Raw genomic sequence first — 23,245 nt, 5'->3', positions numbered from 1 at the left:
CAATGAAGGTGTATGTAACCTGTCGCTAAAAATTAACATTCCGTTAAAATGCCCGAAATTCTTCTCAAAATACACCGCTGCGTCTCTTCCTCGCTATTATCGATTTTCCATACGAACCGAATTAAAGGAATAGAAAATATAGAACGTTCGAACGTTGCTGCCTGCATCTTTTAAAGATAATCGAACTATCTGGCGTTCCATTTTCGCGCGCAATATTTATGCCCGTCCGCGCAACGATTAATTCGTCCAATTAGATGAAACATTCGATAGGAAGGGAGTTGGATCGCGTTTACTCGGCGACGTTTAAATCAACAAGTTGGCGCAGAGGGCTGTAAGTTATAGTAATTAACGCGCGGCAATAATGTTCGTCGGCTTCCTCCATTACCCCAGCGTGCTCGAGAGATTTAGGGTCGAGCATCGAGCGTCTAGACGTAGTGAGATAGCATGGCACCCCTCAGAGTCGTTAACTACGCCTGGAGATTTGCTTTTTTTTCCTCGACCAGATGAGAGCCGCGTTCCCCTTGTCTGCATCCCTGCAGCGAATCGTACACACCCTCGTATACACCAGGCGTGTGTTATGAGACTGGAATAAAAAGTACGTTTTTTTCCTCCAACCTCGGATTCTTTTTGCTTCTCTTTTTCTTACCTAGTTCACTGCCTCCCCTATGGATCTGTCGAATTAACAAGTTTTTCGGCAAGCAGCTTTTTTCCAGCTACCTGTTCACCTTCACGAACGTCACGAACTACCTGTTTCGTCAACCTGTTGACGCGAACGATCTTTTTTGGGAAACTAAACGTTTCGTTTCTTTCTGTTAGGAAATTATTCGTTTTTTAAATAATTCTTTCTTCGCCTCTTTGTTCGTGAAACATGAAATTATTTCCTTCTATTTTCTCCGTCGTGAAATTTATTTACTTCCAAAGTGATTTTTGTTGTAGAATTATTAGTTTTTCTTTTTCTTTGTTTTATCGTATTGCTTGAAATGACACGAGTTCTAATGGGCTAGTGTTTATGGAAACAGCAATAACGTCGTTCGATATTTTCAGAATTTTTAAACTTGTGATATTACAGTGCAATGATACTAACACACAAAATTTTATATATTTCGCCATGAAAGTTGAAATAAATATTCATTTCTGCAAAATATTATATTGTATTTACGTAGTTTCTTCTAACGATACTATCCGAGTTATGTGCATTGCCGGAAATTTATCTCATTCTAATCACTGTAAAAGATTACAGCCGATGACAACTGTAACAGTGAACCTGCTAAAACAGCATTCACATGGGGTGAAATTCCACCCATTGTTGCATTGCATTCAACGCGCTTACTAACGGCTTACTAACATTCTCCCTCGCGCTTCTAAATATAAATACGATATAATATTTCCAACAACTGAATATTCAGGAATATCATCACTGATAGAATTATTCCTACGAACAAACCACCCCCTCGCTGGAATTTTGCTATTGGGTTGGCAACTAAGTGATTGCGTATTTTGTCAATACCACTTAATGACAAAATCCGCAATCACTTAGTTGCCAATAATAGCTAGCGTCTAATGGAAAATAGTAAAAATATGGTCCTTGGATATTTGGAAAATCTGACAAGCGAAGAACAGCACGAGCACAACGTTCTCCCTAAGGAACCTGTCCACGTTGGAACGAGGGTTCCCGAAGGTCGTGGCAAATCCCGTAGGGCCCACCATGATGCACCGCTTCGTGGGGTACCGTCTGCTGCCCTCGTCGAGGACAGGTACATCAGGGGTATTTGTTTTCACTTTGCGCTCTGCAGCTACATTCCGAGGCAGGTGAAGCGAGCGTGCTCGTCAAACCTGCAGAGAGAGAAAGAGAGAGAGAGAAAGAGAGGGAGAGGGAGAGAGAGAGAGCACGTACCTGGCGGCAGGAAATGATTTTACTTTCATGAAGACAGCCGTGCTTTTGCTCTTCTCGAGCTATGTTCTTCGCAGTCAGTTTGTTTTTCCTTTTTCGTTTTTTCTCTTGTTTGCGCGACCAGACATCTCTCGGTAAGTTCGTACACGAGAGGAGATTTTGCTTCGGGGCTCGATGAGAAAACAATTACAATCATAGTTCTGAGTAAGTCCTCTTTCATTCTGTGTAATTTCAAGGTGTTTCGTAGTTCGTGTGGTCATCGTCGACCGCACGAAACTAAGTCATTTATTTTCATCGTTTAGTCGTAAATGATTTTTCGAACGACTAACATTCGTATATCGCGGTACAATTTTTACCTGACCGTGTTTTACAATTTATATAGTTTCAAGGTGATTTGTTGTTGGTATAAAGTCTCTGCTTGCATGTTATTTATTATTATTATTATTATTATTATTATTATTATTATTATTATTATTATTATTAGTTTCAGTATCTGGCCGTATAAAATTGTTCGTACGACCGAGATTTATATTTATAAATCGAGACGAAATTGTTATCTGAACATGATTCTTCATTTCGTGTAATTTCAAACTGTTTTATTCTTCGTTTAAATTTCTCATTTGCATGAAACGCAGTTATTCAATTTCAATATTGCGTCGTACATAATTTTTTGAACGACTGGGAGGAAACGTACTTTCTAGATATATGTTGATTGTATTTTATTAGTACAACTGTGGCCGAAGTGTATCGTATTCTGTATAATTTCAAGGTGTTTCGCTCTTCGCTTCAATCCGTGATTTGCATAAAACGAAGTTTTCAGTGTTATCTTTGGCATTTGGTCGTATACAATTCCCTGAACGATGAAGATACGTAAAGATACATTTCACCTATAAAAAGTGTTTTATGATTGATCGAATATAATATATCAAGATATTAATACCAAGATACCAAGATATAATCAATAAGACTAATAGTCTCCTGTCATCCGAATTATCATCACGCGAATACGCAATCCAATTTAATAAGCATCTCGTTGTGTTTTTAATAGCAATATAAAATACTAACGATGTCTAAAAGTCACGTGCAAAGTCTACAAATTTTTATCTCCTACCTACTAAAACGTTTCAACACTAGAAAAATTACTTGCATCGTTTTGATTCGTCGACGAATTGGAAAAAATTATTATTTTCTGTAAAAAAAGTATAATTATTTACAATTTTCTCTGTATCCTTTAAAATGATACATCGTTTCTCAGATATCACAAAGACACATTTCAAATAGAAAGATCACGAGGAAGGAAACTCTGGTTCCTTCCCTCTCAATTTCGAACAGAATTTTTGATGAGACAATCTCGATAACGTAATACCAGATAATTTAAGGCCATCCCAATATATAGAAATATTTTACAAGTAGACTGTATAGGACGTATAAATACCGAACAAACTGTGGAATTACGCTCTACTAATTCCCAACTAACATTCTAATCGCGCGTCGGATATACGCTCCACGTTACGTTAAACCGATAATCGAATGTCACACTTAATCCTGAAAAATTGTTCGCTTCGCCAAGCCTTATCTCACCAAAATCTTTTATAGCTCTTTCAATCGAACCGGCGCCTGTTAACGGCCGTAACACATTTTCTCGAATTTTCAAATTCTGCGTGGCGTTTAAAAAAAGAAAAAAAAAAAAGAAAAAATGTTGCACGCGAGATGAGAAAACCGGTCGATACCTTAACAGATATACGCGACACTCGCCCAGAATGTTTCGTTAGGAAGAATTTGAAATGCCGCACGTCAACCAGCATCCGTCTGTCCGAGTCGTGTTTCGCGGTCCTTGAAAAATCCAGCCTTCGTCCTCGTTATTCCTTCGGATGGGCCTCATAACCGGTTCCTAATACGGTCGTCGAATCCTAATCAATTCGAGGCCGCCCCTTTCACTTTGATTTAGAATCACCAATTTAATTGCTCATACACGTACCTATGTGTACGTACACTCAGCCGCAAGAGTCTAAATGCAGCCCTTAAGTATAAAATATTATGGTAGGAACGTGTAGCTTTAAGAATTTCGCTGGTGAGATTTTTTTTTTTATTATTTAATTTGTACTTTGCAATTTGTCCAGCTGGACACTCGGTAAATTTTTCTAACTTTATTGCTAAATAACATGTGGATGGCTACCCCCAGCGGGATACCACCTTCAGGTTTGACTATTTTATTTCTTTAGTTTTTATTTTTCCATTATTATTTAACTTGTACTTTACAATTTTGTCCAGATGGACATTTGGTAAATTTTTCTAACTTTATTGCTAAATAACATGTGGATGGTTACCCCCAGCGGGATACCATCTTCGAGTTTGACTATTTTATTTCTTTAGTGAGATCAGTGGAGTGTTTTCAGTGGTGAGATGTAACGAAATTTATTCACTTCGAACTTTATTAGGAAAAAAGAAATAAAAAGAATATAAAATACTGTGTTAGAAAAATTACATAAGTCTATTATATCTACACAAACATAATAGCTGGCATAAGCGTCAATAATGCGTTACTGTCTTCTTGGTGTTTGGAATTTTTATCGTTTCTTTTAAATTTTAAAAATAAAAATTGTTTGAAATTTGCAATTTCTGCTGCCATGTTGCTCCAAGAATTTTCTAAGTTAAACGTTTCAGTTTGATAATAATTGAATCGATACGTAAGTACAAGTAATTTTACGATCAATTGAATTTTCAGTTTCTTTGATAAGTCAGATATACGAAATATAGACTTCCCTGGCTGACTGTAGATCCGTGCAAACGTGCCATGGAAAAGCATGCTCGAACTGGTTTCCGATAAACTGAATTTTAACGATTAATGGCAATGCCAGTTGACTCAGCCAGCAGTTTTCTTTTATCTTTGAATTAAATATTCGATGATTTATTAAAGCGCGATGAATTATTTAAGAGGTTTGTCTTTAATATCAACGATGACAGGTTTTATTAATTGTTTCTGGGAAGATTGCATTATTCGTTCATAACTTGCTACATAAAAATGATATTTTTAACTATGATGTACTTTATGCATATTATAACAACCATATATGTAAAGCTTGTATAACATTTTCGTTAGGTTTCAAAAAGTGAAAGACAAGAAGAACTGGTACAGAAAACTCTGAAACTTTTTCACTTGATGTGTTGCAACTTTTATGTTCCTCGGTCAATGATCTTTACCTTTTAAGTTACGTTTAAAGCTGCGTTAAGAAACAGCCGTGAAACGATATGCTTCAGGTAGGCAGAACTTGAAGGATTTCCTCATCTACGATCTTTCTTCATCTAAATTTCTATTGAGACTATCCAACTATTTCGATTATCCAACTAGCTCGGTCAATGATCTTTACCTGTTAAGTTACGTTTAAAGCTGCGTTAAGAAACAGCCGTGAAACGATATGCTTCAGGTAGGCAGAACTTGAAGGATTTCCTCATCTACGATCTTTCTTCATCTAAATTTCTATTGAGACTATCCAACTATTTCGTGGCTCCGCGCATTATTTAGAACGATCTTACGCTGACAAGCTCGTTACAAAAATTGTATTCGCTACTAAAGCAGAACCACCGCCTTCACCCGAAGCGACAGAGCAATCAAAGAAACGCAACCTGAGAGAACGAAACGCAAATTAATCTATTCCCGCGTTTCGCCTTAGGCCATTATCTCGACACGCGGCGTCGATGCATGCAGAACCGAGTGATTTCAAGCTTATTATTTAAAGTGTCCGCGAAAACGTCCGCGAATAGATACAATCGGTATTCAACGAATGGCGTTTTAATCAAGATCGTGTCACTTCTCTCGCCTAATGCCACCAGCAATGTCAAAAAACGTTGGTCGGACCAAACGTTTTATCTGATCGGTATAGCGTTCTACCATGGACATTTGCATAATCTAATATCTCATGGCCTGGCTAAACCCTAGAACGGAACTATATTCGTCCGGAGCTGTCGTTTCCTTCTTCGAAAAGATCATCCTTCACGCCTCGATCCGCGCAACCAGATATCGCAGAGGATTGTTACAAAAAAAAGTAACCAACCATTAAGATTTAGGTTTCTTTTTTCCGTAGGAAGAAGAATCTTTGACTTGTATGGCAGAAGCGTAACGTTAGAACGAGCAGAATTAAGCAAATTTGTGAGCAGATGAAACAAGTTGTATTCGTAAAATTGTGAAAATGCATAAACATCAACAATGTGATAATTGGCGAAACCACATGTTTTTGCGTTAATCCTTTGCACTCCTATGTCGAGTGTGACTCAGTTTTTATCTCAGCAGCTCCTTTGTCCAGTCCTACTCGATATCCTTTCATGTCGAAATCAATAGATGTCTTAGAAAATCAGGATTGCATCCTGGAAATTGTTTCGAGATATATCATACGCTTAAAAATTAGAAAATACGACAATAGTGTGAATAAAACTGGTATTTAAATGAATTTCTTTCTTCCTTTATTTATTTAAATTGTCTTATTTTTTAGTTAAAGTAAATTTCAAATAAAGCACTTAGAAGCGTTTGGAGCTGCTGGTAACGAAATTGAAATAAAATTCCGAGTGCAAAGGGTTAATATCGATATAATTCGTTACATAGTATCTGTACTACTGGAAGTTTCATTTATCGCGTTGAATATTAAATACTTTCCGGCTTGTAACTCTTCTGCTATTACAATTCACAAAGAATATAATTCAGAGGTACAAGAATTCGTATAAAATATCCGAAGTAAGATTCGACGATATTTAATATTTCGCATGCGTAACAAGTTTCCATTCCATTTTGTTTAGCTGTATTCAGAAAAATATGAATTTACATAAACGTCCAACGTCTAACCTGTCACCCATGCTGCGTTCAATGGAAAACGTAATTACAAGTGCAGAACTGTTCTTCGATTCCTTACGTCCGGTAACCCCATAAAACTGGGAATTTGCATAAACACCCGCAGTCCTAGTTATGACGGTAGCTCGGTGAGTTACATCACCGGTGAGCGCAACCGGTCGAATCAGAGTTTCAACCTCATCTCGATATCCGTCTTGGGGCGGAGGTAGGCCGATATCGCGCCTTTTCACGGGTTTTTCATTAGCATATAAATAATGGCCAAGCAAAGGGCAGATGAGTGGTGTTCTCGCGGTCTTTCGTGTAGCCTGTGCTCGTCGTGTAAAGGGAGAGAAGAAAGGGAAGCGAAGACGAAGAAGACGACGAAGAAGCTCGGAGAAGTGGCTGGACTGAAACAGTAGTAGTGACCCCCGGGGCTGTGCAGCTCCAAACAAGAAGTCCCTTTTCTGACGTCACCGGCAGGTGCATCCAGAAGGCCATCCTTCTCTCCCCTTGGCTCGACCTCTCCTTCTCACCATCGTCTCGTTCTCACTCGTTCCGCCCCTCGACTCAACCGGCCGTTGTCCTTCTCGCGCTCCACCGTGTAATCGTACTGATTTCATGATCGAGATACCAGGTTTCCCTTCACGGATTTGGTTACCTGCTTACATGACGCTCCCTGTTTACGTGTTTGTTTTACGGTGTAAAGAACGGACACTGGGCTCCTCTTGGCCGGTCGACACGCGGCTTCGGATTAAAATAGTAGTCCCTGTACCGGTCTACCATTAGATCTGATTTTCCTTTTCGTTGAATTTGTATTTTCGGTCCTGCCGGTTTATTTAGTGCACCAATGCGCATGACTTTTTGTTTCTCCAGTGAAACGAGTTCTTGTTCTTTGGTTTTGTATTTTGCTTTCTCCCAGTTTGGTTAATACTCGAACGTATGAGTTTTCCAAACGAATACATCGTTTTTCTGGCTTTTAATTATTAACGATTATTATCTATACTTGTTGCTATATTTATTGGAATAATCATTACGGCGCATTGCAGGTTCCTATAATAAGAGTACGATGAGAGAAGTAAGAGGAACGATGAATGATGATGCCAGATAAAATTGACCAAGGTCGTTGTAATCCCTTGAACCCGCACTGATCACCTCTGTCTATTGTGATAAACTTGATTGGAAAATTGTTCAGTACGTGCTTACTCGAATTTCTCCGTTCCATTCCAACCGAAATGATTAAAAATCTATCTCTTTTCTTACTAAATAAAGTTCTACGAAGAAAATTGACCAATTGAAACGTGAAAGGAAGAAAATATGAATGAAAATATCTTACATCCAATATTTATATTTAAACGCCTGGGTCTTTAATATTTATGTTAGAGTTTTCAAAGCGTAACATCGCTCTTAGGCGAAAGGTGCGTTACCAGTCGAATCATTTCGATGATCGACTAAGTAATAATCTCGAGGGTAAGGTCAGGCGGAATCTTAATGGGTTCATTAAATTTCGATGACTTTGTACTTCTGTACTTTTACCGCGTGGTAGAAATCAAATTTGTTTTTTCTCCTTATTTTTGTTCCTTTTTTTCTTCAGAGCTGGAGCAGTAAGGCTCCAATCATGAAAGTCGTAATGATCTCTTACGAACGAACTACTTTTGATTATTATACACTACCAACAATGCAGCGCTTAATGATACACTTATTTGTAAAAATGCCTAACTACTCGTATTATCAGTAGACGTAATTCCATTTTATTATATTAAAAAAGAAACTGGTATATTTTTCAATTGCGATTATTATGGTGTAAAATTTAATTAGAAGTCGGCGATTATTAATTTCTTTACGTATATCCCAGAACGCTGTAATTTATGGTTTGTGTAAATTAAGTTTAGCTAAATATTTATCTCTCCCTTGCGTATCTGTTTGTCTTCTTTCGATGCAAATAACGTTCAGCTTGCTACAACATATGCTTGAAAGCTCTGGCCTTCGGAGATTAAATAAAATTTTAACTTCTAGCGATTCCTTGCTACACATTTTATTGTTATTTATTCAAGAGATGAAGATTCCGTTGCGTTCGGACCAAACGACTTAAATTCTTCACACGTTCCACTTCCTGTACACAATTTACCTTAGATATGATTCACTAAAGAATCGAAGTATGAAATGCCACATTTGTATCCACAGAATTTTATCGGAGAACAAACTCTGTTATCGAATTTCATGCGAATAATATTTACTCGCAGTTGCAGCGCCAAAATGACTGATTCATTGCAAGCAAGTAGAGACGTATAGTTTATGCGTGATCGATTTAAAAAATATCTTGCCCTCGTGTTCGATCCACTGAATAAGAAAGCGATCCGATTAACCTGATCCATAATAATTTTACTCGTTAACGTAATAATTATACTCGTGTAAAATATTTTCACTGATTTTATATAATCGGTTACGTGCGAGGATAAGTTGAGAATCTGAGATGAAAATATTGTCGTCCGAGTTCTCCTCCTGGAGAAACTCGCATATGCAAACTTCCAAATTTTAAATCCTCAAAAACGTCCACGCTCTAACGTAATCTCGCGATTCTTCCTCGTCTCCGCCTAGTTTTCAGCTATCGAATATTTGTTACCTCGATCGTACCGCAAATTCCTGAACACGGTGTACAATTTTTCAGAAAATACGCGCGTAATACTTGATATATTTTCGTGACCAAACGTACGACAGCGCGGCAAATGGATAAACTGGAATCGAAAAGGAGAAGAGGAAGGAGAAAAAGAAAAGACGAAGAAGATGAAGAAGAAGAAGAAGAAGAAGAAGAAGAAGAAGAGGAAGAGGAGAAGGGAAACGCAGCACCACAAGTGGTACACGTCGTATCGATCAAAAAATTCGTCGTAATATTGTATCAGAAAGGGGAGCACGAAAAAACCAATGAAAGAAAACCGGAGACCGAAAGGGTAGGCAAAAAATGGTCCCCCGTTTTGCTCCGGGCGAAAAATAACCCGTAATACGGACTACCGTATTTCTTTTTTGTTTCTCGCTTCTACGACGCTGGTAATCGTTTTCGGCAGGTAGGCTACGGCCTTCTCAGATAGAGATCTTCGTAATTGGAATTTTATCTCTCTTCCCTTGACTTGGCCGCTGTAACGGGGTGAATTTATAGTAGCTCCACCATATTACGCTTTTTTCCTGCTTATTAAATATTTTTTTAAGGGTGCCGCTCTTTCGGTAGAAGTCTCGGTCATTAAGGCGGTTCCTTGCGCAATCCGACTGCGATTAGACGGATGGAGACTTCAACGCCTCGATTCTGTCCGCCATTGATCTTTCCGATCGCAAAACCGTGTCTTGATCAGACGCTCGAATCAGGGTATCGATTTTTACGTATTTTATTTTATGTTACGAGTATATTTAAGAAACTCTTGCTGTGCTTATTGTTATTATTAACAATTTCTTTGTATTACTATTATTTTAATTAAGCGATATTATTAACGATACTAATTTTTACCTTACGAATGGCCTAGTTTCATGACAAATTGCTTCTTCAAAGTTTGTTATAGATTGGATAGTGGCAGGCGGTGAGAACGTTCCACTTTCCTCGAGCACGTGCATTATCGGGTGAGTGACATAATCTTCTTTCAAACGGCTACACCTTTTAGGATCTACGAGTCGGATAAGTTTCATACAATTTAACGAACTTAATTTGCAATCGCATTGACATACCATACAAAGTTAATTACACTATGGTAATAGCAGGAAAGAAATTATTCTTCGCGTTTCTCACGATCATTCAAACTTCCGATTATTCGATCTGCCTGACTCTATCGTTGATAGAATCGTACAGCGCTACTGGTCGTCCAAGAACGGCACAAGGATAAAACAAAAATTGGCGACCACGCTGAAACTCGATAGCAAAACTGCGAACAAACGTTCTTGATCGATAAAGATCGAACGGTTGCTCTAGTCATCCGCAGCTTTTCTTCGTGTCACTTTCCATATCCAAATCCTTCCTCTTCTATCGAACTGTGACTGTCCAATGTAGAATTCTTTGTCCTGTGGACCGGTCCAGAGAATTTCCCGAGGCACAATAACAAGAACCGGCCATAGTGCTTCCCCAGTGCGGACCCTTTCTATCCCTTTGAAACTCTGGCAGCGGTACGGAGAAACAGGGGGATGTAATATTATTCAAAATCACGAAAATCTCCGATGGAATTTCGTTATTTTCCGAGCTATTCAGCCTCGTAGATGCATATCTTACACGCCATTGAATGGGCCACCGTACGGGGTAAGCGCGATGTTTTGTTCGTGTTTCCCTTTCGAACCAGCTTCCTCCCCCGCGTACCGTTTCGTGGACGAAGAATCCAGGTAAAAAGGGTCAAAGCTGACACAAAGGGCACACGTGCATAGCTAGGTGTACATGTGGACCCCTCTATTGGGCGCAATCGTGAAGGGGGAAATCGTGTTTCGATCGGGGTACGACGAATCGACTGGTTGAAAGAAGATTTCTCTGCTCGCCGACAAACGGTTTCACTGGATGAAGCAAGAAGAACGCTTGTAGCAGCGTCCTTCTCTGTCACGAGATTACCTGCGTATCGTAGTTGGCTGTATGGGAAATGATGGAAAACTGCAAAGGAAAACTACCAAGAGTCGTGGATTTCAGTCTGGTTCAAGGGTTGCGCTTTCTTCTTGGATTTCTTCCTCTTTTCTGTCATCCAGAAAGACGCGATAAAGCCACGTAACCACGTGGTTCGTTGGCGCGAAGAAAATACGCTTTCCGCAGCTGCCGCCGACATGTGCAGCCTTTCCTCCATCGTTTTGTGAAAAAGACCAGGTGCGATTACGCGACTGTTTGACTAAACGTGTCATACGGCTGCGATTGGAATATTTCATCAGCCTGATTGCAATATTCTTTCATTCTTTATTTATTCCTGTTTTCGACTTGTCTATCTGATGCACTTGTCGCGTTGTTCTCGTGTCTAGATAGAACGGGGATTCTTTTGTAGCGTCGTAACCCTTTCACAGGTGAACCCTTTCCCTTTGTGTCGCTGGCTGGTTTCCGCTAACCCTTTCGATCTTGGTTCAGGTAAAAGGGTTAAAGATTTGGGTTAGCAGATCGGTTCGAGCAGGTTAATCTTGTTAACGGTACGGGCAACGTAATATTAGGTTTGCTCGTGAATTATGGTTTTATCATTTTTTTCTATCACGTCGAGAATATAAAAGAGGCGATTTATTTGACGTTTCTCGAATTTTATCGCTTTTTTATCATCATCTTAGTGATTATGACATAAGAATTATTGCTTATAGTTGTATTGACCTTTGAAGTTTTATTTCGAAGATCTTTTCAATTATATCTAATTTTAATATTATATCTAATTAGGAAACATCTTTTCTGATTTCTTAACGTGACGGTATCGACACCCGATCAAAAATCTTTTCGCATTTTTACCTGTTCTTTGATTCGTATCTGTTCGATTTATAGAAATAATTTATAGAAATAAAGCCTCTAGCCGTCTCTGTATTCGATAAGATTGATATCACGATATGCTTTAATGAATTTGATTCGATAAATTCGCACGGACGAAAAAACTTGTAAGGACATCAAGGAGCCTTGGAAGAAGTCGTAGGACCACGCTCCTGCGTTCTGGCGCACGTGCATCGAAAAAACGGGGCCGTCGTTGCAGGTTCGAACCTGCACCAGGAAGAATACACTCGCTTTATGTCGTTTCCTTTGAATGTCTCGACTTTACGCAATTCACCGGGAAAGGTACCTTCCCCAAGCAACAAAATAGTCAGACGTGTTCGAACTTGCTCCATTTTCCACAAGAGATCTCTCTTTTCTTGAAAAGACCACCTCTGCTACCTCTGGAGCGTGTCTTTTTCTTTTTCTTTTTTTAGAATAATAGATACAAATCATATAGAAAAACTTTCCATCTGATCCGGGGAAAGCTGATATCGCAGAGACGTAAATACGAAGAATCGAAAGAGTTATGGAACTTTTTAATGGCCTCTATTCAAAACATGGTACGTGGAACTTTTTTAAAAAACGTTCTCATGTCATAAGAATGTCCAGGTGGACAAATTATAAAGTACAAATTGAATAATAATAATAATAATAATAATAATAATAATAATAATAATAAAAAAGGCTATAAGTTGCGACGAGAACGGATGAAGAAAAATCCTTGGGAATAAAAATTTTAATTCGAATAGATTTTGCAAAATATGAAGATACAAGTTTTCCTATGAACAGATATTTCGTTCATCGATATTAAAAAATTTCTCGATTATCGTAACAAATATCGAATACGTTACTGAATAGAGAAAATTAATTAAAAGGAAATGTTATTTACGTATTATTTTTGACAAAACAAAAAGTGAAATTTATGTTACAATTTACCTTTTATCAAATAAGGATATCAATAATGCGATATTATATCGTTAAATAAAGTTAGTAGCCAGTAATTTGGTACTTTTATTTACAATTATATGTACATTTTATTATTATATATTTATTATATGTGTATGTTATGCGAGTATAAAAGTGTTCCATGAGAATATTTTCTACAGAAATTCTTAACGTAACGTTTCTTTCCATAAAAATTCCACGAGAACGAATAGATTTGTTAAATAGATAAGATCGAGCAAAGTTATTTTATGAACGACAGATAACCGTTCACCTCGTTCCCTGGTAAATTCCTTGACGTAACGTTGGTCTTTCAAAGATTAATCGATAGAAATCTGATAAAATACGACGCGCGTAATTAATTTGAATCTCTTTAAAATTCACAAGATACATCAAATTTGTCAATAAAATTTCCAATGGAACGTGTAAATACGTATGAAGAGTGAAAAATTCCATGTAGGGAACACGTTAATCAGAACGTAAAATATATGCGTGGTAATAGGTGGATCGTAATTCCACGATGATTCCTCCTTTCTTTTTTTTTCCATCATAAAAAATCCATTCGAATCGTATTGGTCGCGTAACTCACCCTAAATTGCACACCTGGCAAAGGGTTAATGCGAATTGGCAAGTGGGTTAGTGGGTGAACCATCCGAGAACTTAAATATTCGTTTTTATATTCCGGAACGGAGCAAGTTCGAACACGTTTCTCTGCCAGCAGGGGCAGTTAAAAAGTGAATTGTACGCCGATTGCAGGTTCGAACACGCACGAAGAAAAGCAGGTCGTTTCGAGACGGAGCCTTTTTTCCTTTACACAATCTTCCGCATTCACACGCATTTGTGCAGCGCGATCCAAAACACGTTAGAACTTGCACGCAGCTATCTGCGTCTCAGCTCTTATCGAGTTCGCCTATAGGAAATAGAATATTAGATAAGATCCGATGTACGTACTATTTTTGATTTTATTGATTATCAGTGGTGACAAGTAAAAGTTTTTTTTTTTTTTTATTTAATTTGTACCTTAGAATTTGTCCAGCTGGACGTTTGGTAAATTTTTCTAACTTTGTTGCTAGATAAAACGTGGATGGCTATCCGTCAAGTAAAAGTGTTTCCTCCTTTTCGAATTTTCTTACCACTTCCATACCACTAGCTGTTATTTCTTACTATAAAATAATAGGAGTCAGCAAATAATTACCTAAAATGGAAATTCATATCTCTGAATTTCGATTATTTAATTATAAATACTCCAGTTGCGTTTAACGTATATTTCTATATTTCTCGAGTAAAGGAATAAGAAAGGAAAAAAGATTCCATTACGAATCTAAGATATGTCGTCTCTTAAGAAGCTGCATGACAGTCCAGTCACGTTTCCTTAACCGATTGGGAAAGGGCGATTTTTCGCGGTGGATTACGTCGAGCCAACACGTCTGAAGATAGCATTTCCAATCGATCTGCTTTCTTCCAATGTAACTTCCAACTTGTAACATTCGAAACGGCACGATTTAGGTCAGAATAAGATACAGCGTGTTGAAATTCGTCCAAGGCTGGACATAGATCACCGGTCTATGTAGACGGCTGTCATCCCAAGATATTCTACGACTGGAGGAAAGGATCCTGCCGGATGCAAGGGTCCTGCCGCACCGATTCAACGCAAAGTGTGACGTAGGTGTGGGAATTTCATGGAAAAGAAAAGGTTTCGAAGGGAGCGAATTCTAACTCGCTCGTTCGATGCACAGACACGTACCAAATGAATGGCGAATTTTCAATGCAACGTGTGTGAGACGACCAAGAGTCCTCGTGTTACGATTGATGATGTCTGTCAGGTTCCGACTGGTAGCCTGCCTTTCAGGGACGATAGTCGGTTTATCTGTGACGGTTACGTCGTTTAATGATCGACGATACCGATAAAGGATCAATATATAACGTTTTATTAAATACAAATTTATATGTAACAGAATAACTTGAAGTATTAACGTACACCGCTCTATTCTCTTATATTGGGTTGGCGACTAAGTGATTGAGGGTTTCGTCATTAGGTGGTAATGACAAAATTAACAGCAATGAATTTCTTTTATCGCGCGTTTATTCATTCAACACGTACGCGATGCCTCGTGGTGTTTTCCTTTTGTCTTTCTCTCTTTCATTCCTCGCTCGTGAAATTCAGATGTACGCGCATGTATCTTCTAACAGACACAATTGGCGGTATTGGATTATTTCATGATTTTGGTATTCCGAGTTGGATAGTCTTAACCTTCTTTAGGGTTAGTACGTATTATGCGTGTTCGTTGTCTGTTCTCGTCATTTGTTCCTTTCACGATGCACTTACGAAGCGATCAAACCTCTGCCTTAACAGCCTAACGACCACATAATCGAATCACCAAACAGGATCGTGTGAACGGCAAATACAAACTCCATCTTAATATCAACAACTCTAACAATCCCTACTCTATCCAAATTTCATTGGCCGCATCAAAAATGTTCGAGATACGATAAACTCGGAAGTCAACATAAACTTGATGGTGAAAACGAGCCTAAGGATCCTAATACCAAACATCGGTCTGCACACGGGATCGAGAGTTTGGGCAAACGCGCTCAACGAGTTCCCCCGAAATCCTCTGGCGACGTCCTCGAAACGTTCACGATGGGTCGTTAGATGACGAAACATCGAGCAGAAAGGCTGACGGAGAGAAAGACTCGGTCGTGCAAGCGGAGATCCGTTTCCATTTATCAGCTTCCCCATTATGCTCCTAAATAAACAGTCTCGCGAGTCTTGCACCTATGTAAACACACGGGCGGAACTGCCGACGGATCCAGCGATCCCGGATTCATTGGTGAACCCCGTGAAGAAAAAAAAAGAGGTTCAAGGGGAGGATCGTGAAAGGGACGAATAGGAAACGGAGAAAAGTGATTGTGAAGGAGGGTGGGTGTTGCATTGAAGGTCGTAGAACCGTGAATCTGCCTCCAGGGCACGGATCCATTCTTAAAGGATTATCGTTATAAATTATACATTTCCCGTGTTGGACGCCCGGTGCATCCTGGCCGCCATTTTGCTGGATGACCGGTAGCAGCTTAGAGATTTCTATCGTTGGATTAACGCGAACCGTGTCATCGCGGTATCCTGTCTATTCGATTTCGTCTCTGGTGGAAAGAAAGGCGACTCGCTGATCGACCCTTTTCGATCCATACGTTTTTTTTTTTTTTCTTTCAGAGTGGCTATTCCATTTTTCGACCTCTCGTGGCCGGTCGCGAGGGTGGAACGCGCGTTTCCAGGGTGAAATACGATCCGCTGGCCGGCTGTTACGAATTTTTTTTTCTCACTGGATTTTAGGGTCGCGTTTTTAGGGGAGGTTTCCAAGTCTCCTTTTTTTGCGGGTCTCCAAGCGAGTGGTTGATTTCGACGGCCAGAATTTCGTTAATTATATTAGGCTTCTTTCGTTTCATAAGATGATAATAGATGAACGACAATTTTTGTTTTATATTATTTTATTGAATTAGGTGCGACCCATTTCTATTATTACGTTCGTGCACAATTCAATAAACTGATATAAAAGAAAAAACATTGTGCGTCTATTATTTCCTTACGAAACCAAAGAAACATTTCGTACCTTGCTGTGAACGCGGATTTGTTCCTTTCTTGTCTTGATTTCTTATCTTGCCTTTATTGTGCGTTTGAATCTAGAAAATTTGGATGTTCGATGCATCGATGATGTTTTATATTCCTCAAGGTGTATGACATAGAATAATGTGGTGGACGTTAAACGTGTTATTTCAAACGATGAAATAAATCGGCACTTGATATAGTCAAATTGTTGAATAGTTAGTATCGAGTATTCAGTAAGCATTACCTAGTAGTCGTATATCGAGTGACTTTGAGCGAACGACGATTAGTAGCATTGAGCGGGCGACGATTAGTAGCATTGAGCGAACAGACGATTGGTAGCATTGAGCGGACGACGATTAGTAGCATTGAGCTAACGGCGATTAGTAGCATTGGGCGAACGGCGATTAGTAGCATTGAGCGAACAGACGATTAGTAGCATTGAGCGAACGACGATTAACTGTGTATTCGGTACGTAGAATAATTTTAAATACATTTGACTATATCAAGTATCGACTTATTTCATCATCTGAAATAACACCGTTTAACATCCACCACAAGAACACAGTGGTCAGTATATATTATCAAAGAATTCATACGAAAGTTCATTGTCTAAGATGTAAATAAGATATACTGTCTGGTAGAATTTTCTTAAATTTTATCTCTGTGTGCAGCGCTGATATCGCATGTTCTATTTGATTTGGAATTTGTTATCAAAGCTTTCAGATACGATCAATTATCTGAAACCCAAGTTGGTCTTGAGCCATAAACGTGCAACTTAAGATTTACTCAGGCGTAGAAATAGACGTCTAAGCCGTGGTAACAGCGCGTTTTCTACTTTTTATCGTAACACAGTTCTCTCGCCACTTGCTCAAATCTCTTAAAGAAGAAATATACAAGTTCAGAAACAGATATAATATAAGAGTTAACAACCACCAAAACCCATCAGTTTCCCAACTACTCGACACGACGGATCAGATCCGCAGACTAAAAACACAATAGCCTTTAGATGGAAGCATTAGATTCAACTAGAATCAAACATACCATAAACTATTATAATCCAAGTTACAGTACCGCGCCAAAAGAATTTACTTATAATTCTCAACGAGAATTGATTGTAAATAGTCTATCAAATAAAATAAAATAAGAAACACTTGCCCAAATTTCCTACCATACACGCAACACTGTCGCCAATCTGTCTACCAATAGATTCAACAAAGATACGTACAGTTCTATCTAACAAAAATCACAATATGGAAATATCGGAAGTTACAAAATCGATACTAAACTGCAAACTTTCGGCCAGTGGCATACAAAACCCACTATCAATTCCAAAGAGCAGCCATTCGTTGTATCGCGTGCATCGCAGCAAATTCCCACCGTGTCTCCAAACCGAATCGATTCTACCGCGCCATTTATCGCGTATAATATAAACCATCGAAGAAGTGTCGGGCCCACAGAACGCCCGACACGTCCCACAGTTCGATTCTTCCTTAACTTGGCTTATTTGAAATTTCCACCGCCTACGTTCCATCCTCGGAGCATCTAACGCTTCTCTGCGATAATACGAAAGCCTGCAGCCGGCCATGGCCATTGACGGTTCTACAAGCGAAACTTCCAGATAGGTCCATCAAGTCACAATGACTTTTCGCAAGATGAACGTAGTTTCCGCTAGATCTTTTTTTTTCCGCTTTTCGATGGATAGAAGCGGACAATGTAAGCGCCAGAAGAAACTGTTCGATGGGTCTCTCTGGCCCCTCTGATCCTTTTCTCGAGCTGGAAGGGTCCTGTGGGCGGAGCGGTCTGCCAAGAAAAAGAGCTTGCTCGCCAAGGATCTCGGAGGTTCCTTGACCAGCGGGATAAGCAACGTTCAGAGGGGCTGAAATCGAACACGTGCAAGGGTGACTCAGAGAGCTGGTCAGATTGGGCCAGACGGGGCACCGTGATAGAATACAGCAGGAAAGTGAAGGCCCTGTCGTAGATCCAAGCGAGAGATAGACGCTCTGATGCTCGCAGAGATGCGCTCTTGTGTTTTCTACCAGATACTTCTTCACATATTTTTGTTAACCGGGCGTTTTACCAAATATCCAGCTGGACAAATTGTAAAGTACAAATCAAATAATAAAAAAAAAGAAAAAAAAAAATACTGGGCGCAGCTACACAGCGTACAATTGATACACGTCATCAATTGGTCCTTGGAGATGAAATTTGAAGCTTTTGAACGCAAACAAAACTTTCTGTTCGTTTCAGTTCGAATATTCTACGTGGTACTTTTTCGTCTCTTGTACATCGACCTAAACGTGGATAGGTTCGTTCGTTGAGATATTTGAAATTTCTCGTGCTTTTTAGCTTCCAAGCAAAGTTGTACCGTAGAAGGGAAGAACAAAAGATACGTTAAGATAAGTTCAACTTCTGTTTGAAGGAAAGACAGTTCACATGCGTCAACCGAATAATATTAGGTCGCTCGGAAAGTTCGTCCAGACTTACATTTCCTATCTTTGTCTATCTTTCACGCAACTGCAATATTCCGTCCTTCCAGAAGCTGTCAGATTTTTCGGCGAGAAACTTTGGACACATGATCTTTTACGTCGACCAAATTCCTTACAAATTGGAACGAACTTCCCAAGAAACCCAATAACGTTCTATTTTAACATGTTAATACGATTCAACCGTGACAACAAAAAGGACAAACAGTGAAACAGCGCGGAAATATTCTTGCCATTGCACGAACGCATAAAGTTCTTAAAGATTGTCGTCACAGAACGAGATGACGCGCCGACGACGTACAACGTTGTTCTCTTCGAAGCGAGTCGCTTCCTTTCTTCCGCTTCTTCTTCTTCCGCCGCAAGGATTCCTCTAACGAATTTCCTTGTCGATTCCGCTTCTTTTCAACGCAACGAGCGGTATTCCGCGTCCATTAACGTTTCATAATACGCGATTATCCGAAAACCGATTTTCCCGGAGATAGTCGATCGTGGAAGCAGTGGAACAGCGTTACGTACCTGCAGGCTGAATTAAACGAGCCGACTGCGAGTTTTCCTTCGAGCGGAAATTCCTTTACTTCCTACGCACAGTCTGAGCGGAATAAAAAAAGAAGAAAAGAAAGGAAAGAATAATCTCGTTGGATAAACGGCGGAAACAGAATTACGCAGGCCTCGATGACGTTGAAGCTATTGTGCAAGCTGAAATTGCTTATTCACGGCGAGCAGAAAAAGGCTCGTTCGAAGGATCGTGAAACGGAAGTGGATGATCGAGTGCCCTCGACCGCGTAATTTGTACATATCGATCAACGAACGCCGCATAAAAGAGAGTGGAACACCCGTTGAGAATTTCTCGACCAAATATTTACACGAATTTTGCACGCTTCCGCGAGATCTTGTAATTTTCGGAAATAATCCTGTGTGCTTTTAGACTTTGGGGATTTCTAACGCTTCGGATATATTCGCGTGAAAGGTAGCGTAAGCAGAAAGTTAAAGTTGTATATTTGATAAATCGGAAGAGCAGAGAAGTGGCGGTGCAATTGTTTACTAACACTTTGACTGCCACGCGGAAATCACATGTTTCGCTGAGGACGCCACGGCAGTATTTTTACTATTCCAAGCATATGATGGCAAAATAATAATAAATTGATGATGCAAGAGAGTGTTGATCGATGGAAAACTTTAAGTTGATAACTTCATCGGCGAATAAATATGCCTATCCATGTGCTTTATTACGAATATCAGTTTAAAACACTTTGACTGCCACGCCGAAATCGCATGTTTCGCTGAGAACGCCACGGCAGTATTTTTATTATTCGAAGCATATAATGGCAAAATGATAATAAATTGACGATGCAAGACAACATTCTTTCCCAATCGACCGTTTATCTTATTGGTGGTCACGGGTGACCACCGTGGCGCCTTGGTAATAGTCGATATCGACGTATTATAACGAGGCTTCGTTTATTTCGACAAACCATTCGCATTCGTTATTTCGTCGCAAGCGAAACGTGCAGAACATATCGTTGAAACGTGTAGAAGATATTGGTAAACGGTATTTGCTCGTTCTATATATAATGGCAAGGTATGTGCACACTTCTAACTTCAATCGTACGATTATAAAGCAGCATTTACGATTATTTTCCAAGCTGTGTTTATAATAATATTCGTTGATTAGCCCTCAAAGATATGGATGCAAACACGGTGCACCGTTAGATGCAAGATTTGTTCTCATTTTTCTTTTTATCGCTGTTCTAATAAAAATGTTTAATCGTTCAATGGGCACTTTTTATTCCAAAGTATCTTCTATTTATCGGTTATATTCAAAATACCCTGACTGTCAATTTTCGCACAATTTTTACAATTGTGGCCGATCATATCATGACCAACGTGGCATTCAAAGTGTTAAGATGTTATTTGTTAAAATTTACATCGACACTTACGACGCTATTTAGCACTCTCGTTTGCGCCATTTCCACGATTCTATGAATGCGATTGAAAACCAGGAATTTTACTTAAAGAACACGGTGACGTAAAAATAGTAAAAAGGAGCGACTAATTAGCGTGCACGCAAGATCGAGCGTTTTTGTTACATATTTTAAATTGATCACGAAAGAAACAAATGTCTGTTAGAAAAAATATAATGGCGCTGGAGAAACAGTAAAAAATACACGGATAATCAGAAACAAGAGTAAGCATTCTGCTCCCCAATTATCTATGGATCTTCCCGCAGTAACATGCTAGAAACGTTTTTTTACGATTCGTATAATGATACTTCTAATGTAGAAAACTTCTAATTTAAGTGGAAGAAACGTTTCCGCGCGAGATAAGGGGAACAGTGGCACCGACTCTCTTAAATCTACGATAATCATTAGGCTTGTTCGAAGCTAGAAACCTTTTATGATGGACCATGCTCCTTTTTTGTGTCCCTCTACGGCGTTTGTAGCGTCGATGGGGCACTTGTTACGTTGGTAGATGCACGTGTTCTAATGTCGAGTTAGGGTTCCCTGGGCTTCAAGGTATACGTAGGGAGGAAAAAAAAAAAAGACAAAAGTTAGCTGGTCTAGGAATAGGTTAGATTTCACGATCTTCAGTGCCACCCCAAATGATAGATGACCTGGATGATGATGAGTTACAATGCCACGAAATTGGATTCATATTTTTCGATTTTAATAGAGATTTCTTTGAAAAAAAAAAAAAAAAATAGTTGGAACGTAGTTTTTATTGTTAGTTCTTATTTTAACACTCTATATAGAGAGCAGAATGCCTGTCGAACGAACGACTTTGATTTCACGCTCTTCAAACGAACTGTTCGTTGCTATTTTTCTACATTTTCTCTAGCAATATCAGCCACGAGATTGAAGAATAATACGTGAATTTGCAAAGTCTTCGTAAAACTCTTTGTACAATTTAGGAGATTCTATCTCGATGACAAAATTACATCAACGATACGATACTTGAGTCGACGAACTTATCCCGATGCAAAGTAACAGCGTATTATTTCGTTTAAATCGCCAGGAATTTCTCAGGTACAGCGAAAGCTACACGCATTGACTCTAACCGAAGAAGCAGAATATTTTCTATTTATTATATATTTTATTATTTAATTTGTACTTTGCAATTTGTCCAGCTGAGCATTCGGAAAATTTTTCTAGCTTAATTGCTAAATTGTCATTACCACCTAATGACAAACTCCGCGATCACTTAGTTGCCAATCCAATAACATGTGGATGGCTACCTCAGCAGGATACCATGTTCGAGTAAACCAATATAACTACATTTGCGATGAAATCCATTTGCTCGTCCACGCCACTCGCGATCGTCAATCGTACGATCGGTACGACAGTAGCAGGAGAAAAAGGCGTCGCGATAAATAACGTTTAACAGCGACAAAAGGAAGGCCGAGAAAGACTGGACAATGTGGAAAGCAGCGAGTGATCTGTCGTCACGGAATATTAGGGCGGCGTTGATCTCGAAAGGGAGGTTGGCAGCGACAAAAGTGGCGCGCCGCCTCGTCTAAATGGCGACGTAAGAAGCCAAAGATAGTCAGAGAAAAGAAGACGAAGGCGGTGAGATATAAAGGGAGAGAAACTTGGCTGTCGTGTACAAGTAGAGAGCGACGAAGAAAAGAAAGGGAACGAGGCTCGAAATCGGCGTATCGGCCGATTTCAAAAGGAGAAACGTCCAAGGAAACGGACTGGTGTGTATAACGCAGCGGAACGGGTGGTCCCATTGGAGAAGTCGCGCTTCACACAAGGGCTGGTGGCTTCTCTACAGCTTTGTAACCGTTCTCTTGGTCGGTGAATCGGCGTGGTTGATGGCCGCCGTGTTGCTCGTGTCCCGCGGAAATCGGCGTGACGCGATCGTCCTTTCGACGTCGCAGATTTTTTCCACCGCAGTTTTTATTCGGTCGTTCACGAACACCTTGATTCCGCGGACAATGGAATCCACGGGGAGATAAATCCTTGGAACCGAGCTTATACAGGGTGTCTCGGTATTCTTCCTCGGCTTTTCGAAAATAAGAAGAAATTTTCAATATAGCGTCGTTAGCATTTTCATAGACGTTTTC

At 39.5% G+C, this 23,245-nt stretch overlaps 1 protein-coding gene across 5 annotated transcripts in view; it reads left to right on the top strand.

Moving 5' to 3' along the window:
- Positions 1–23,245, top strand: part of LOC122575219 (tubulin polyglutamylase TTLL4-like) — a 234,530-nt gene that overhangs the window by 57,816 nt on the left and 153,469 nt on the right. For 2 of the 5 annotated variants that reach the window (XM_043743885.1, XM_043743887.1), the window contains exon 3: positions 10,246–10,313. The exons of 2 other annotated variants lie outside the window; for them this stretch is intronic. The gene's annotated coding sequence lies outside the window, so the exon portion shown is untranslated. Of the gene's footprint in view, positions 1–9,932; positions 10,066–10,245; positions 10,314–23,245 lie in introns of those variants that run through there. One more of the 5 variants, XM_043743888.1, reaches the window with a different exon arrangement.

The sequence above is a fragment of the Bombus pyrosoma genome, linkage group LG14 (assembly GCF_014825855.1).
Source record: "Bombus pyrosoma isolate SC7728 linkage group LG14, ASM1482585v1, whole genome shotgun sequence".
NCBI lineage: Eukaryota > Metazoa > Arthropoda > Insecta > Hymenoptera > Apidae > Bombus > Bombus pyrosoma.
Note: the sequence above shows the minus strand (reverse complement) of the source record. Positions and strands in the feature narration are given on the sequence as shown.